This window comes from Loxodonta africana, chromosome 4 (genome assembly GCF_030014295.1).
Source record: "Loxodonta africana isolate mLoxAfr1 chromosome 4, mLoxAfr1.hap2, whole genome shotgun sequence".
Classification (NCBI taxonomy): domain Eukaryota; kingdom Metazoa; phylum Chordata; class Mammalia; order Proboscidea; family Elephantidae; genus Loxodonta; species Loxodonta africana.
In genome coordinates, this window is record NC_087345.1 from 94,050,212 (window position 1) to 94,065,022 (window position 14,811).

Here is a 14,811-nt window from a genome sequence, read left to right on the forward strand (position 1 = left end):
TTCAACTGTGTGGATCATAACAAATCATGGATAACACTGTGAAGAATGGGAATTTCAGGACACTTAATTGTGCCCATGCAGAATCTGTACATAGACCAAGAGGCAGTCATTCGAACAGAATAAGGGGATACTCTGTGGGTTAAAATCAGGGAAGATGTGTGTCAGAGTTGTATCTTTTCACCATACTTATTCAGTTTGTATGCTAAGCAAATACTCTGAGAAGCTGGACTCTGTAAAGAAGAACAGGGTATTAGGATTTGCCAAAGACTCATTTACAACCTGCGATATGCAGATGACACAACCTTGCTTGCTGAAAGTGAAGAGGACTTGAAGCACTTACTGATGAAGACCCAAGACTACAGCCTTCAATATGGATTACACTTTAACGTAAAGAAAACAGAAATCCTCACAAATGGACCAATAAGCAACATCATGATAAATGGAGAAAATATTGACGTGAAGGGTTTCATTTTACTTGGATCCACAATCAACACTCATGGAAGCAGTAGTCAAAAAAGCAAATGACATATTGCATTGGACAAATCTGCTGCAAAACACCACCTTAAACACCTCTTTAAAGTGTTGATAAGCAAAGATGTCACTTTGAGGACTAAGGTACACCTGACTCATATGTGTGCAAAAACTGGACAATGAATAAGGAAGACCAAAGAAGAATTGAGACATTTGAATTATGGTGTTGGTGAAGAATATTAAATATGCCATGAACTGCCAGAAAAGTGAAAAAATCTATTTTGGAAGAAGTACAGCCAGAGTGCTCCATGGAAGCAAGAAGGGCAAGACCTCATCTCATGTACTTGGACATGTTATCAGGAGGGACCAGTCCCTGGAGAAGGACATCACACTTGGTATGGTAGAGTGTTAGCAAAAAAGAGGAAGACCCTCAATGAGATGGGTTGACACAGTGGCTGCAACAATGGGTTCAAACATAGGAATGGTTGTGAGGATGATGCAGGACTGGGAAATGTTTCCTTCTGTTGCACATAGTATCGCTATGAGTTGGATCCAACTCGACAGCACCTAACAACAACAGGTCCTTACAGTACATGTGAAGTAGCACTCAGATTATTTGAAAATGTGTATTGAGAATTCTAGGGTAACCACTAAAAAAAGCTTTAAAATGAGATGTAAGTTACAAGTCCAATTAAAGATATAAAGAAATCTTAAAAATACTCAATTAAACCAAGAGAAGAAAACAATAGAAGTACCCAAAAAGAGCTAACTAGATGGTAGATTATAATTCACTATATTAATAATCATTTTAAATGTAAATAGTCCAAACACGCTAGTTAAAACACAGGTGTTGTCCGATTGCATTAAAACGCAAGCACTCACTACATGCTATCTGCAAGAAACTAACACGACACAGGTCAAAGAAAAGTGGAGAAAGATATACCATGAAAGACTAACCACAGGAAACCTGGAGTAGCTATATTAATTTCAAAATACACTTCAGAACAAAAAGAATTGTCAGGGGAAAGAGGGACATTATATGGTGATAAAGAGGTGAAATCTTCAAAAAGACATGACTTCTTACATGTGTATTAATCTAAAATTAAAATTTCAAAAATACACAACACAAAACTGATAGATCTGAAAGTAGAAGTAGAAAAATCCACAATTATAGTTGAAGACTTAAACACTCCTTTACAGTAATCAATATGACAAGTAAACAGAAAATTAGTATATGGAGATACTCAATAACACTATCAACATGATCTAATGACATTTATAAAACACTGCACTGAACAACAGCAGAAAATATATTTTTCTCAAGTGCACATAAAGCATTCAACAAGATAGGCCATATTACAGGACATAAAGCAAGTATTATGCAATTTGAAGAAATAGGAACCATACAAATTATGTTCTTCAATGTAATGAAATTAAACTTCTGATCAATAACAAAAATTTTTCTGGAAAATTCCCAAATATTTTTAAATTAAGCAACAGACTTATAAGTGGCCCATGAGTAAAAGAGAAAGTGTCATAAAATATTAAATATTTCTTGAATTGAATGAAGAGGACAACACAGCATATAAGAACTTGGGATGCAGTTACCACAACTGTTATTTTTAGGTGCCATCAAGTTCTTTTCAACTGATAGTAAGCCTATGTATAACAGAACGAAATGTTGTCCAGTCCTCTGCCTTCCTCACAATAGTAGGTATGTTTGAGCCCGTTGTTGCAGCCATTCTGTTAAGTCATCTCGTTGAAGGTCTTCCTCTTTTTTGCTGATGCTCTTCTTTACCAAGCATGATGTCCTCCTCTGATAAAATGCCCAAAGCAAGTGAGATGAAGTCTTGCCATCCTCGCTTGTAAGGAACATTCTGGCTGTACTTCTTCAAGACAGATGTGTTCATTCTTCTGGCAGTTCATGGTATATTCAATATTCTTAGCAAATGCCATAATTCAAATGCATCAATTCTTCTTTGGTCTTTGTTTTTCATTGTCCAGTTTTCACATGCATATAATAAAAAATATACATATTTTTTAATGCATATAAGGCAATTGAAAAGATCATGGTTTGGATCAAGCACACTTTAGTCATCAGTGTGATGTCTTTACCTTTTAAGATTTTAACACAGATCTTAGAGGGAAATTAAATATATATATACATATTAGAAAAGAAAAAAAATATAAAATCAGTAACCTAACCTCATGCCTTAAGAAACTATACTAAATTAAATCTAAAGCAAGCAGAAGAGTAAAAAGTAATAAAGATTACAGCAAAAAAGAAAAAAAATCAATGAAATTGAAAACAAAATCAAATGAAACAAAAAGCTGATCCTTTGAAAAGTTTATCAATATGGATAAACCTTTAGCCAGAATGACCAAGAAGAAAAGAGTGAAGATTCAAATTATCAGAATCAGAAATGAAATAGGGGACATTATTACTGATTCCACAATCATCAAAATGATAAATAGAAAATACTACAAACAGCTCTATGCTCTTAAATTTTGATTACCTGAAAGAGCCAAACTACCAAAACTGGCTAAAGAAAAAACAGATAGCATAAATAGTCCTGTATATATTTTAAATTGAGGTAAAATTCACATAACATAAAATTAGCCATGTGAAAGTGTACCGTTCAGTGGCATTCAGTACATTCACAATGCTGGGCAACCACCATCTCTGTCAAGTTCCCAAACATGTTCATCACCTCCCCCTGCCAGAAAAAAAAAAAAACCCATTAAGCAGTTGTCCTCCAGTCCACCACTCCCCAGCCCCTGACAATCATAAATCTGCTTTCTGTCTCCATATATTTACCTATTCTGGATAGTTCATTAAATGAAATCGTACAATATGTGATATTTTGAGTATGTCTTCTTTCATTTATAATGCTTTTGAGGTTTATCTATGCTGTGGTATGTATCAGTACCTAATTACTTTCTATGGCTGAATATTATTCCATTATATAGGAGCCCTGGTAGCATGGTAGTTAAGAGTTATGGCTGCTAACAAAAAGGTCAGCAATTTGAATCCACCAGCCCTTCCTTGGAAACCCTGTGAGGCTCTGTCCTATAGAGTTGCTGTGAGTCCGAAGAGACTGGATGGCGATGGGTTTTTTATGTATATAAGCACATTTTGTTTATCTATGTGTCTGTTGATGAACATTTGAGTTTGTACATTTTGGCTATTGTGAGTAGTGCTGCTATGATTATTTGTGTTTAAGTATTTGAGTACACATTTTCAATTCTTTTTGGTATATACCTAGGACTGGAATTGGTGTGCCATATGGTAATTCTATGTTTGACTTATTGAGGAACTGCAAAACGGTTTACCTCAATGGCTGAACAATTTTACATTCCCACCAACAACATACAAGAGTTCCAATTTCTCCATATCCTCACCAATGCTTGTTATTTTCCATTATTTTGATTATAACTATCCTAGTGAGTGTGAAGTGGTATCTCTGTGGTTTTGATTTACATTTCCCTAATGACCAATGATGCAGAGTATCTTTTCATGAGCTTGTTGGTCATTTTTTGTTTTGTCCCTTGCTCATTTTTAAATTGGTTGTCTTTTTGTTATTGAGTTGTAAGATATATGCATATCTATACATACACTAGATGCTAGGTCTTTATCAGGGATATGATTTGCAACTTATTCATTTATTTTGCATTCTGTAGGTGCTCTTTTCGTCTTCTTGATAATGTTAGTTGATGCACAAAAGATTTTAATTATAATGAGGTCCAATTTATCTATTTTTTCTCTTGTTGCTTGTGCTTTTGGTGTCCCATGGTCACAAACATTTACACCTATGTTTTCTTCTAAGGGCTTTTATGGCTTTAGCTCTTGCATTTAGGTTATTGACCGATTTTGAATTAACCTTTTATATGGTGTTTGGTAGGGGTCCAAGTTTGTGCCTTTGCATGTGGATATTCAATTGTCCCGGTACCATTTGTTGGAGAGACTCTTATTTCCCCATTGAATGGTCTTAGCATTTTTGTCAAACATCAGTTAACCCTAGACGTACAAGTTTATTTCTTCATTATCGATTCTATTCCATTCTATTCTAATATATATATATGTTTGTACATATATTGCCATTGAGTATATATATGCCTATCCTTATGCCAGTACCAAACAGTTTTGATTACTGTAGCTTAGTACTAAGATTTGAAATTAGGAAGTGTGAGTCCTCCATCTTTGTTCTTCTTTGAGATTTTGTTTTACTATTCTGGGTCTCTCAAAATTTCATATGTATTTTAGGATCAGCTATTCCATTTCTGCAAAAAGGCCACTGACAATTTGACACAGGTTGCATTGAATATGTAGATTGCTTTGGGTAGCTTTGCCATCCTAACAATATTAAGTCTTCCAATCCACGAGCATGAGATACATTTCCTTTTATTTAGGTCTTCTTTAATTTCTTTCACTGTGAGTCGGAATTGACTCAATGGCAATGGGTTTTGGGGTTTTTAATTTCTTTCAACAATGTTTTGTAGTTTTCAGTGTATAAGTCTTAGATCTCCGTGGTTAAATTTATTTCTAGGTATTTTATTCTTTTGGATTCAGTTGTAAATGGAATTGTTTTCTTGATTTCTTTTTGGATTGTTCACTGCTAGTGTATAGGAATACAGTTGATTTTTGTGTGTTCATGTTGTACTCTGCAACTTTCCTGAATTCATTTATTACCTCTAATAGTTTCTTGGGAATTCTTAAGAATTTTTTATATATAAGAAGTAGGACTTCCTTTCCAAACTGGATGCATCTTATTTCTTTTTCTTATCTAATTGCTTAGGGTAGAACCTCCCGTACAATGTTGCATAGAAGTATAGAAAGTAGACATCCTTTTCTTGTTTAGCTTAGGAGGAAGACGTTGAGTTTTTCACCACTAAGTATGATATTAGCCATAAGCTTTCATAAATGCCCTTTAGCGTGTTGAGGAATTTCCCTTCTATTCCTAGTCTGTTAAGGTTTTTTTAGCATGAAAGGGTGTTGGATTACCCCATATCTATTGAATAAATTGAATTTGTAGTTAAAACCCTTACAAAATAGAAAACTCCAGGTCCAGAGTATTTCATGGTAAATTCTATCAGACATTTGAGGAAGAAGGGTCAGTCCTCCACATTCTCTTTCAGAAGATAGAAGAGAAAGATATACTTCCCAACTCTTTTTATGAGGCCAGCATAATCTTAACACCTAACATGGAAAAAGATATTACAAGACAATAAAACTACAGATTATGTTCAGACCTCATGAAAATGCCCTGAACAAAATATTAGCAAATAAAATACATAAATTTTTTTTTAAAAAAAAAGCATAATGCAGCCTGACCAAAATGGATTTATCCCAGAAATGCAGGGCTAGATAAATTTCAATCAATGTAATTCAGTATATTAACAGACTAAATAAGAAAAACCATACAATAATCTCAATAGATGCATAAAAAACATGCAACAAAATTAAACATCTGTTCATGATAAAAAGGTAGGGGATGTAGTGTCTAATGATGTGGCACAAAATTCACTTATGTGCTGTTTGATTTACAATTTCTTGTATAATAAAAAGTAATAATCCTCAACCCTGTTGTATTTACAAGCCTATTCATATACACATGCGGAAATGATGAAAAGGTAAACTCCAGGTCACTTCTCAGCTTCCATAGTAAATCCCAGAACATTCATCCACCTTGTATTTGGCCCATGGGAGATTCCTACACAGGGACCAAATTTCCTGCTCTCTCCTTATTTTCATCAGAATAGGAAGATTTCTCATTCAATAGTTCAAAGTTATTGCTTCAACCCAGGATTTCCAAAGATTATGTATAATAAAGTCCCATGTTACTCTAAGAAAAAGGTTCTTCTTTTTAGTTAATGAGTCCAAAGTCAAGCTTCTTTGTGTGACTCCAGGGACTACCTGGCATTGAGCCAGCTGCCTCTTAGACTCCTAAACTCAACCTGACAACCCATTGGCTACCTAAACTCAACTGCCTTCCTCTGGTTGGTTACACTCAAAAATTCTTTATTTGGCTAATGGTAACGGCAAAATATTAGTCACAGAGGAAATTACATGGACAAATGATTGTGTAACCAGGATTAAGAAACTGGTCAAAAACTTGAATTTTTCTAGATGATTCTTGGCAGAAATTAGAAAAACATTTTGAAGATTTATCTACAGAGACTTTTGGAGCCTGGGTAAACATACTTCTTTCTTCTCACCTAGTTTCCTATGATAGAAAACTATACCCATTCCCAGAGTTCAATAGTTGTGGTACATCCTCTTGATAGGAATCACCTGAGCCAAGATGTGTTCACCTGTTGACTCTGAGTTCTAGGATATTGTCCTCCCTAAATTATCTGATGTTTTTGTCACTTCTGACCAGTTCTTAGTCTACTTCTTTCTCCCCTTCTCTCCCTCTTTTACTGACTTTCTAAGACACTCACTTATCTCTCATCTCATCTCACCTCTCTTTTCCTGTACTAGAGCTCTCCTGCAGTCCAACCTCCTCCAGATTGACTAGTTTTTAATCTGGTCCCTAAAATGTCCTTATCAGCTTCTCAGGTGTACCTCTCTTCCTTTGTAATATTGAGCATTTAAAAATAAATAGTAAACTGAGTTTATTAAAGCTCTTAATTTACGTAAATTATGCAATTAAATTCTCACAACACTGCCAAGTAGGTATTGTTAGCCCACTATGTTGGTGGGAAACTTGAAATTAAAAGATGACTTTTTGTTTTCAAAGCTTGCATAGCTAGAAAGTAAAATATCTAGAGGATAAGACCTACTGGGGAAATATAATTAAAAACAAAATCTCCTGCCAACTCAGAAACCCTCTTCACAAAGGTAGAAGAGAAAGAAAACTTTTATTACTGAATAAAACATTAAACCAGAATGTAATGCTCATCACAGACAATACACTAAAGTGGTTGCAAAGACAGAAGGAAATCTGACCCTTTTGTATAGCCAAGCAGATGCAACCCATTTCATTCAGGTTCCTTCTCAAGACAAATGACAACTAACCCTCAAGAGGACTTAGCGGCACCATTTGTCACACATAGTTCATCCTAAATTTGCCTGGTAATTGGGTAGCCACTTGTGTTTGCTCATTGCCTTTATCCAGTAGAAAAATTAATTTCTCCTATCTTTATGACAGCAGGTAGTTTTGTTTGACTTAGAGCCAGGCGTCTGCTGCAGTTGGGCTCCTACCCGCCCAGAGAAGCTAGGAGACTGGGGTGCTGTCTTCCTTAATGATGACATTTCAAAGGGATGGCTCCAGACCCTTGAGAAAAAAATTCCTGGGTTATAAAACTGGCAAGAGGCTTGTCTAGCTTTTACAAAGATTTACATATATCTCAAAGAAGCAGAAAGAGAATTTACAATGACAAGTTTTCAGAAGTAAATGTTCTAAGGTGTGAGGGTGGAAAGGGAGTGGTTTCTTTCTTTCTTTTTTTTTTTTTTTTGCACCAGGGAGAACTATTTTTTTTTAAGTATTTTATTTACCCTTACAGATCTCACATATGTGTGTCTCCAAGGAGCTCTGCTACACCTCTACTGTTTTTCTGACCCTTTGGCATGCAGCCTCCATTTCTTCAGAAGCTAAGAAGGTTGGGGAAGGTGAGACTACCATCTGAGTGGTAAGAACATTAAGTGCAGAGTTCTAATCTTTTTATAAGTCAGACATTCCTCTATTTGATGAACTCTAGAGAGTTTTTTTTTTTTGTAACTAAAGTCAATAAATCACTAAGTTTGAGTAAGTTGTATAAGTTATAGACTTATTTTATGTAATTTTATGAGTTGGCAGTATTTTTTTTTAAACTTCAATATCAAATAATATCTTTAAGAAATGCATGCAGTGCAACAAGAAGTATATTGAAACTGGGCTTGTTTTTATAAGGGCAAATCTTACCGCCCTGTCTACATATGCATTTATAAAGCAAGAATGTAAATAAAATGAAAAATGAGTATATAGCATATAGTACATTTGCATTGAAAGATTTCGAATTCCATCACAACAGGAGTTGGAATCTTTGTCAGTATAAACATATCCATTGATGGCAACACGCACACCATGATTTCTGACGTCAGCTAACACAGTAAACAAAAGGGTACTTTTGCATCACAATACTGTAAAACTCCACTTCTAATCTATGTTTGTGGAACAAATGCACAATTATTTGCTTATATGTTTCTAGATCAACATTTGTTTTATTCCGTGAATCTGCAGCGAGTTATACTTAAAAATTAAATTATTTGAATTGAGTTAGTTTGGAGTGTGTGCATTGCTGGTGATGGAGAGTGAGTTTTAATCAAGCATAAAGTTTTATTATCAAGTGTCTTAGTCATGTAGTGCTGTTATAGCAGAAATACTACAAGTGAATGGCTTTAAGAAAGAGACATTTATTTTCTCACAGTCTGTTAGGCTAGAAGTCCAAATTCAGGGCATCAGCTCCAGGGGAAGGCTTTATTTCTCTGTCGGCTCTGGAGGGAGGTCCTTCTTGTCAATCTTCCCCTGGACTAGAAACTTGTTCATGCGGGAACCCCAGGTCCAACCTCTGCTCCCAGTTCTCCTTTCTTGGTGGTATGAGGTCTCCCTGTCCCTCTGCTCACTTCTGTCTTTGATATCTCAAGAAATTGCGTTAAGACACAATCCAATCTAGTAGATTGAGTCCTGCCTCACTAACACAACTGCCACCCATCCTTCCTCATTAACATCATAGAGGCAGGATTTACAACATGTAGGAAAGTCACAGAATAACAGGAATCATGGACCAGCCAAATTGATACACATATTTGGCGGGGGGTGGGGGGCCATAATTCAATCTATGATGTCAAGTTTGTATTGCAAACACTATGGTCTGTAGCCCATGGGGCAATACTTCATAAAAGAAAATCCACGGTAATTGTTATCTGTAACTTAACTGTGTTTTTAATAGTTTTAATGTCATTTTAGTTTGATCTTCCATAGTGGACAGTCTGTTATTTAAATAAAACTTACTGATTAAATTTGTGTTTAAATGGATGAGATTTGAAGCCTTTTTAAACATAGGTCTTTGTCCTCTAAGGTAGTGTCTCAGCTCTAAAGAACTCTTGTGGCATAATTCTTTTTGCACTGTACAATGCCTCATCATGTTTTCCTTGCTTCCAGGGCAAATTTGCCTGCTGTAGGATGCTGTGTATGTAAGGTAGAGTGCCTTGTTGTTCAGTGCACTTCCTGGAGAGCTGCAACTGGGACCTCTACAAGTGATCTCAGCTGTGTAGTGTTTACAGCATGTCCTTACTCATGTGGAGAAGTACTGTTCAAAATCTTGTCAATTGATTGTACAATGAAATCACTACGATTTATATAAACCCTAGAGAGATTTATGTAGTAATACTATTGATTTCCAGGCTTGTTTAGAAAAATTTTGCATTAAAAAACTCCCCAAATTTCCCTTACCCACCCAAAAACATATGAGGTATCTAATTGGGTAAGGAGGCAGAAGTTAGAGCACAATTAGGACACGTTTAGAAAATGGGTTATGACTATCTTTGGTGCCTCTCACTTTTTTCCCCTCATGCCAAGTGCCCTTTCTTAAATTCAGAAACTTCAAGCTAATATAGACTGTCCAGAAGTCCCCATCTTAGACACACAGATAGGTTTTTTTTTTTTTTTTTACTATCACATTCTGAGCAACTCCCTTTACCTATTTATTATGGTGCCCTTCGTCTGTCTGATTCTGAAATGAAAAGTTCACATAGTTCCTTTGGGCAGGAGTCAATTAATTTCTTCCGTATAACGGTGTTAATATCTAGAAACAAACCCATTATGTTATGTTCCCACGGCTCTTTATTTTAAATTTTGAAACATGTTATTGTGTCGGTAGGTGCCATTGAGTCAGTTCTGACTCATAGCGACCCTGTGTACAACAGAACGAAACACTGCCCAGCCCTGCACCACTCTCACAGTAGCTGTTATGCTTAAGACCATTGTTGCAGCCACTGTGTCAATCCATCTCATTGAGGGTCTTTCGCTTTTTCACAGACCCTCTATTTTACCAAGCGTCCTGTCTTTCTCCAGGGACTGGTCCCTCCTGATGTAGTCTCTCCATCTTTGCTTCTAAGGAACATTCCAGTTGTACTTCTAAGACAGATTTACTCATTCTTTTGGCAGTCCATAGTATATTCATATTCTTCTTCAACACTGCAATTCAAAGGTGTCAATTCTTCTTCAGTCTTCTTTATTCTTCGTCTAGTTTTCACATGCATAGGAGACAATTGAAAACACCATGGCTTGGGTTAGGTGCGCCTTAGTCTTCAAGGTGACATCTTTGCTTATCAAGACTTTAAAGAGGTCCTTTGCAGTCGATTTGCCCAATGCAATGTATCTTTTGATTTCTTGACTGCTGCTTCCATAGGTGTTGGTTGTGGATCCAAGTAAAATGAAATCCTTGACAACTTCAATCTTTTTTCCATTTACCATGATGCTGCTTATTAGTCCAGTTGTGAGGATTTTTGTTTTCTTTATGTTGTGTAATTCATACTGAAGGTCTTTGATCTTCATCAGCGAGTGCCTCAAGTCCTCTTCACTTTCAGCAAGCAAGGTTGTGTCATCTGCATAACGCAGGTTGTTAATGAGTCTTCCTCCAATCCTGATGCCCCATTCTTCTTCATATAGTCCAGCTTCTCGGATTATTTGCTCAGCATACGGATTGAATAAGTACTGTGAAAGGATACAACCCTGACGCACACCTTTTCTGACTTTAAACCAATCAGTACCCACTTGTTCTCTCCAAACAACTGCCTCTCGATCTATGTAAAGGTTCCTCATGAGCACAATTAAGTGTTCTGAAATTCCTGTTCTTTGCAACATTATCCATAATTTGTTATGATCCACACAGTCAAATGCCTTTGCATAGTCAATTAAACACAGATAAATATCTTTCTGATATTCTCTGCTTTCAGCCAGGATCCATCTGACATCAGCAGTGATATCCCTGGTTCTACATCCTCGTCTGAATCTAGCTTGAATTTCTGGCAGTTCCCTGTTGATATACTATTGCAGACACTTTTCCATGATCTTCAGCAAAATTTTGTTTGCATGTGGTATTAATGATGTTGTTTGATAATTTCTGCATTCAGTGGAATCACTTTTCTTGGGAATAGGCATAAATATAATCTCTTCCAATTGGTTGGCCAGGTAGCTGTCTTCCAAATTTCTTAACATAGATAAGTGTACTTCCAGCTCTGCATCTGTTTGTTGAAACATCTCGGTCAATGTTCCATCAATTCCTGGAGCCTTGTTTTTTGCCAGTACCTTCAGTGCAGCTTGGACTTCTTCCTTCAGTACCATTGGTTCCTGCTCATATGGTACCTCCTGAAATGGCTGAATGTCGACTAATTCTTTTTTGGTATAGTGACTCTGTGTATTCCTTTTCATCTTCTTTTGATTCTTTCTGAGTCATTTAATATTTTCCCCATAGACTCCAACATTGCAACTCGAGGCTTCATTTTTTTCTTCAGTTCTTTCAGCTTGAGAAATGCATAGTGCGCTTTTGGCTTTCTAACTCCTGGTCTTTGCACATGGCATTATAATACTTTACTTTGTCTTCTCAAGCCACCCTTGAAATCTTTTGTTCAACTCTTTTACCTCATCATTTCTTCCTTTCGCTTTAGCTATTGGACATTCAAGAGCAAGTTTCAGAGTCTATTCTCACATCCATTTTGGTCTTTTCTTTCTTTCCTGCCTTTTTAATGACGTCTTGCTTTCTTCTTGTATGATGTCCTCAATGTCATTCCACAACTTGTCTGGTCTTCAGTCATTAGTGTTCAATGCATCATATCTATTCTCGATGGTCTCTAAACTCAAGTGGGATATACTCAAGGTCATACTTTGGTTCTCGTCGACTTGTTCCAATTTTCTTTAGTTTCAACTTGAACTTGCATATGAGCAATAGGTGGTCTGTTCCACAGTTGGCCCCTAGTCTTGTTCTGACTGATGATATTGAGTTTTTCAATAGTCTTTTCCCACAGATGCAGTTGATTTGATTCTTGTGTATTCCACCTGGCAAGGTCCATGAGTATAGTCGCCATTTATGTTGGTGAAAAAAAGTTTCAGCTCAGCTTTCAGACTAGAAAGAAGGACTCAGCAGTCTATTTCTGAAAAGAATTAGCCAGTGAAAACCTTATGAATAGCAGCAGAACATTGTCTGATATAGTGCCGGAAGATGAGTCCCTCAGTTTGGAAGGCACTCAAAATACGACTAGGGAAGAGTTGCCTCCTCAGAGAGAGTCAACCTTAATGATGTGGATGGAGTCAAACTTTCAGGACCTTCATTTGCTGATGTGGCATGACTCAAAATAAGAAGAAACAGCTGCAAACATCCATTAATAATCAAAACTTAGAATGTATGAAGTAAGTATCTAGGAAAATCGGAAGTCATCAAAAATGAAATGGAATGCATAAACATTGATATCCTAGGCATTAGTGAGCTGAAATGGGCTGGTATTGGCCATTTTCAATCAGACAATCCTGTGGTCTACTATCCTGGGAATGACAACTTGAAGAGGAATGGCGTTGCATTCATTTCAAAGAGAACATTTCCAGATCTATCCTGAAGTACAAAGCTGTCAGTGATAGGATAATATCCATATGCCTACAGGGAAGACCAGTTAATATGACTATTATTTAAATTTATGCACCAACCATTAAGGCCAACGATGAATAAAATGAAGATTTTTACCAACTTCTGCAGTCTGAAATTGATCAAACATGCAATCAAAATGCATTGATAACTACTAGAGATTGGAATGTGAAAGTTGGAAACAAAAAAGGATCAGTAGTTGGAAAATATGGCTTTGGTGATAGAAACGATCGCATGATAGAATTTTGTAAGACCACTGACTTCTTCATTGCAAATACCTTTTTTCACCAACATAAACAGCGACTATACACATGGACCTTGCCAGATGGAACACACTGGAATCAATTTGACTACATCTGTGGGAAGATATGCTGGAAAAGCTCAATATCATTAGTCAGAACAAGGCCAGAGGCCAAAGATCATAAATTGCTCGTGGACAAGTTAAAGTTGAAATCGATTTTTTTGAAATATAGAATGAAATAATAAGTCAATAATCATTACATTTCAAGCATCACCCACAATAAAAATAGAAGTTTTAACTTTATTTTTGGAGTATTGTTTTGAGAATCTCTAAATAACCTTAAAGAAGAAACCTGCCCTGGAATGGAAGCAGCTAGCATTGACTTTTATTGCATTGGTAGTTTCTATGCAAGGTTTTGCCGTTTTCCAAGGTTGGAATTTTCTCCCCAGTTCATGGAATCTCTGGAGGTAGTAAATTAGGCTATATTTGGAAGTGGCCAAGAGGAAGGGGATTTTGTGTGTATGCTGGCCTTGAAATCATACAACACAGGCCTAACTACTGTGAACTTTCTGCCTGGGCTGAAAAAGTAATGATTTTCCCACTTCCAAGCTGCTTTTCTCTGAGGGTGATGAGGTGCTCTCAGGATGAACACTGGGGCCCCCCTTGCACAATGGCACTAGATATAAACTCAAGAGGGAAAGAGGAAGAATTTAAGCAATGATCTGCTCTATCTTCTCCCCCAAAATAACTGGAAATAAATACTCAGAAAATGTCCACAGTTTACTATTTTACATCAGTAATGTTGATGCATCATAAATGTTAACTTTCAACTTGATTTTTTTACCTCTCTCTTAAACCAGTATTCTCAACGTTGACTTTACAAACTGAGCAGTTTTGTCAGTTACTGGATCTGAATGTATTGTTGCCACAACCAAGAGTGTGCCACCAGTTGAGAATGCAGGTAATTGGATTTTGTCCTTCCCCAGGTCAGGGGGACTCAGCTGTCCAGTTAACTGACAATGGGCTCTTCAGTCTCCATGGATGAAGCAAATGGGCTAATGCTGAATTAGAACAGCAAAGGCCAGGACAGGCCTCCTGATTGTAAGGAATATTGAGGAGTTATTCTGAAACACGGGTAAAATCTAGAATATTGGGCCAGTGTGGGAAAACATGTACAAGTTATAAAGTGTAAAAAGGTAGTTCGGGTAAGCATGTGGAGTCTTTTAACCTGGCATGAGGGCTTGGACAGCAGGGGCAACTGCATATACTATTGGATGTATGAGTTTTAGGATGAGTATAGTGTATCTAACCAGGGCATTGTACTGTAATAGTAAATAGCTTCTCATGACCTATTGCAGGCATAGCACAGCCCACAGAAGTCTACCTAAATCTATGCAATCTAGGCTGCCAGTTTTTTTAAATTCATTATTATTATAGGACTGTATTTTACACTTAGATGTTAACATGATGCCACTAAATGA

General features: G+C 36.6%; 1 protein-coding gene across 2 annotated transcripts in view; it reads left to right on the forward strand.

Annotated features, from left to right (window-relative positions):
• The first annotated feature begins 7,985 nt into the window (after positions 1 to 7,985).
• The window catches only part of LOC100658643 (olfactory receptor 8S1-like), a 28,354-nt gene continuing 21,528 nt past the window's right edge, over positions 7,986 to 14,811 (forward strand). Inside the window, exon 1 of one of the 2 annotated variants that reach the window (XM_064284315.1) lies at positions 7,986 to 8,103. The gene's annotated coding sequence lies outside the window, so the exon portion shown is untranslated. Of the gene's footprint in view, positions 8,104 to 11,451; positions 14,292 to 14,811 lie in introns of those variants that run through there. The other variant, XR_010321861.1, reaches the window with a different exon arrangement.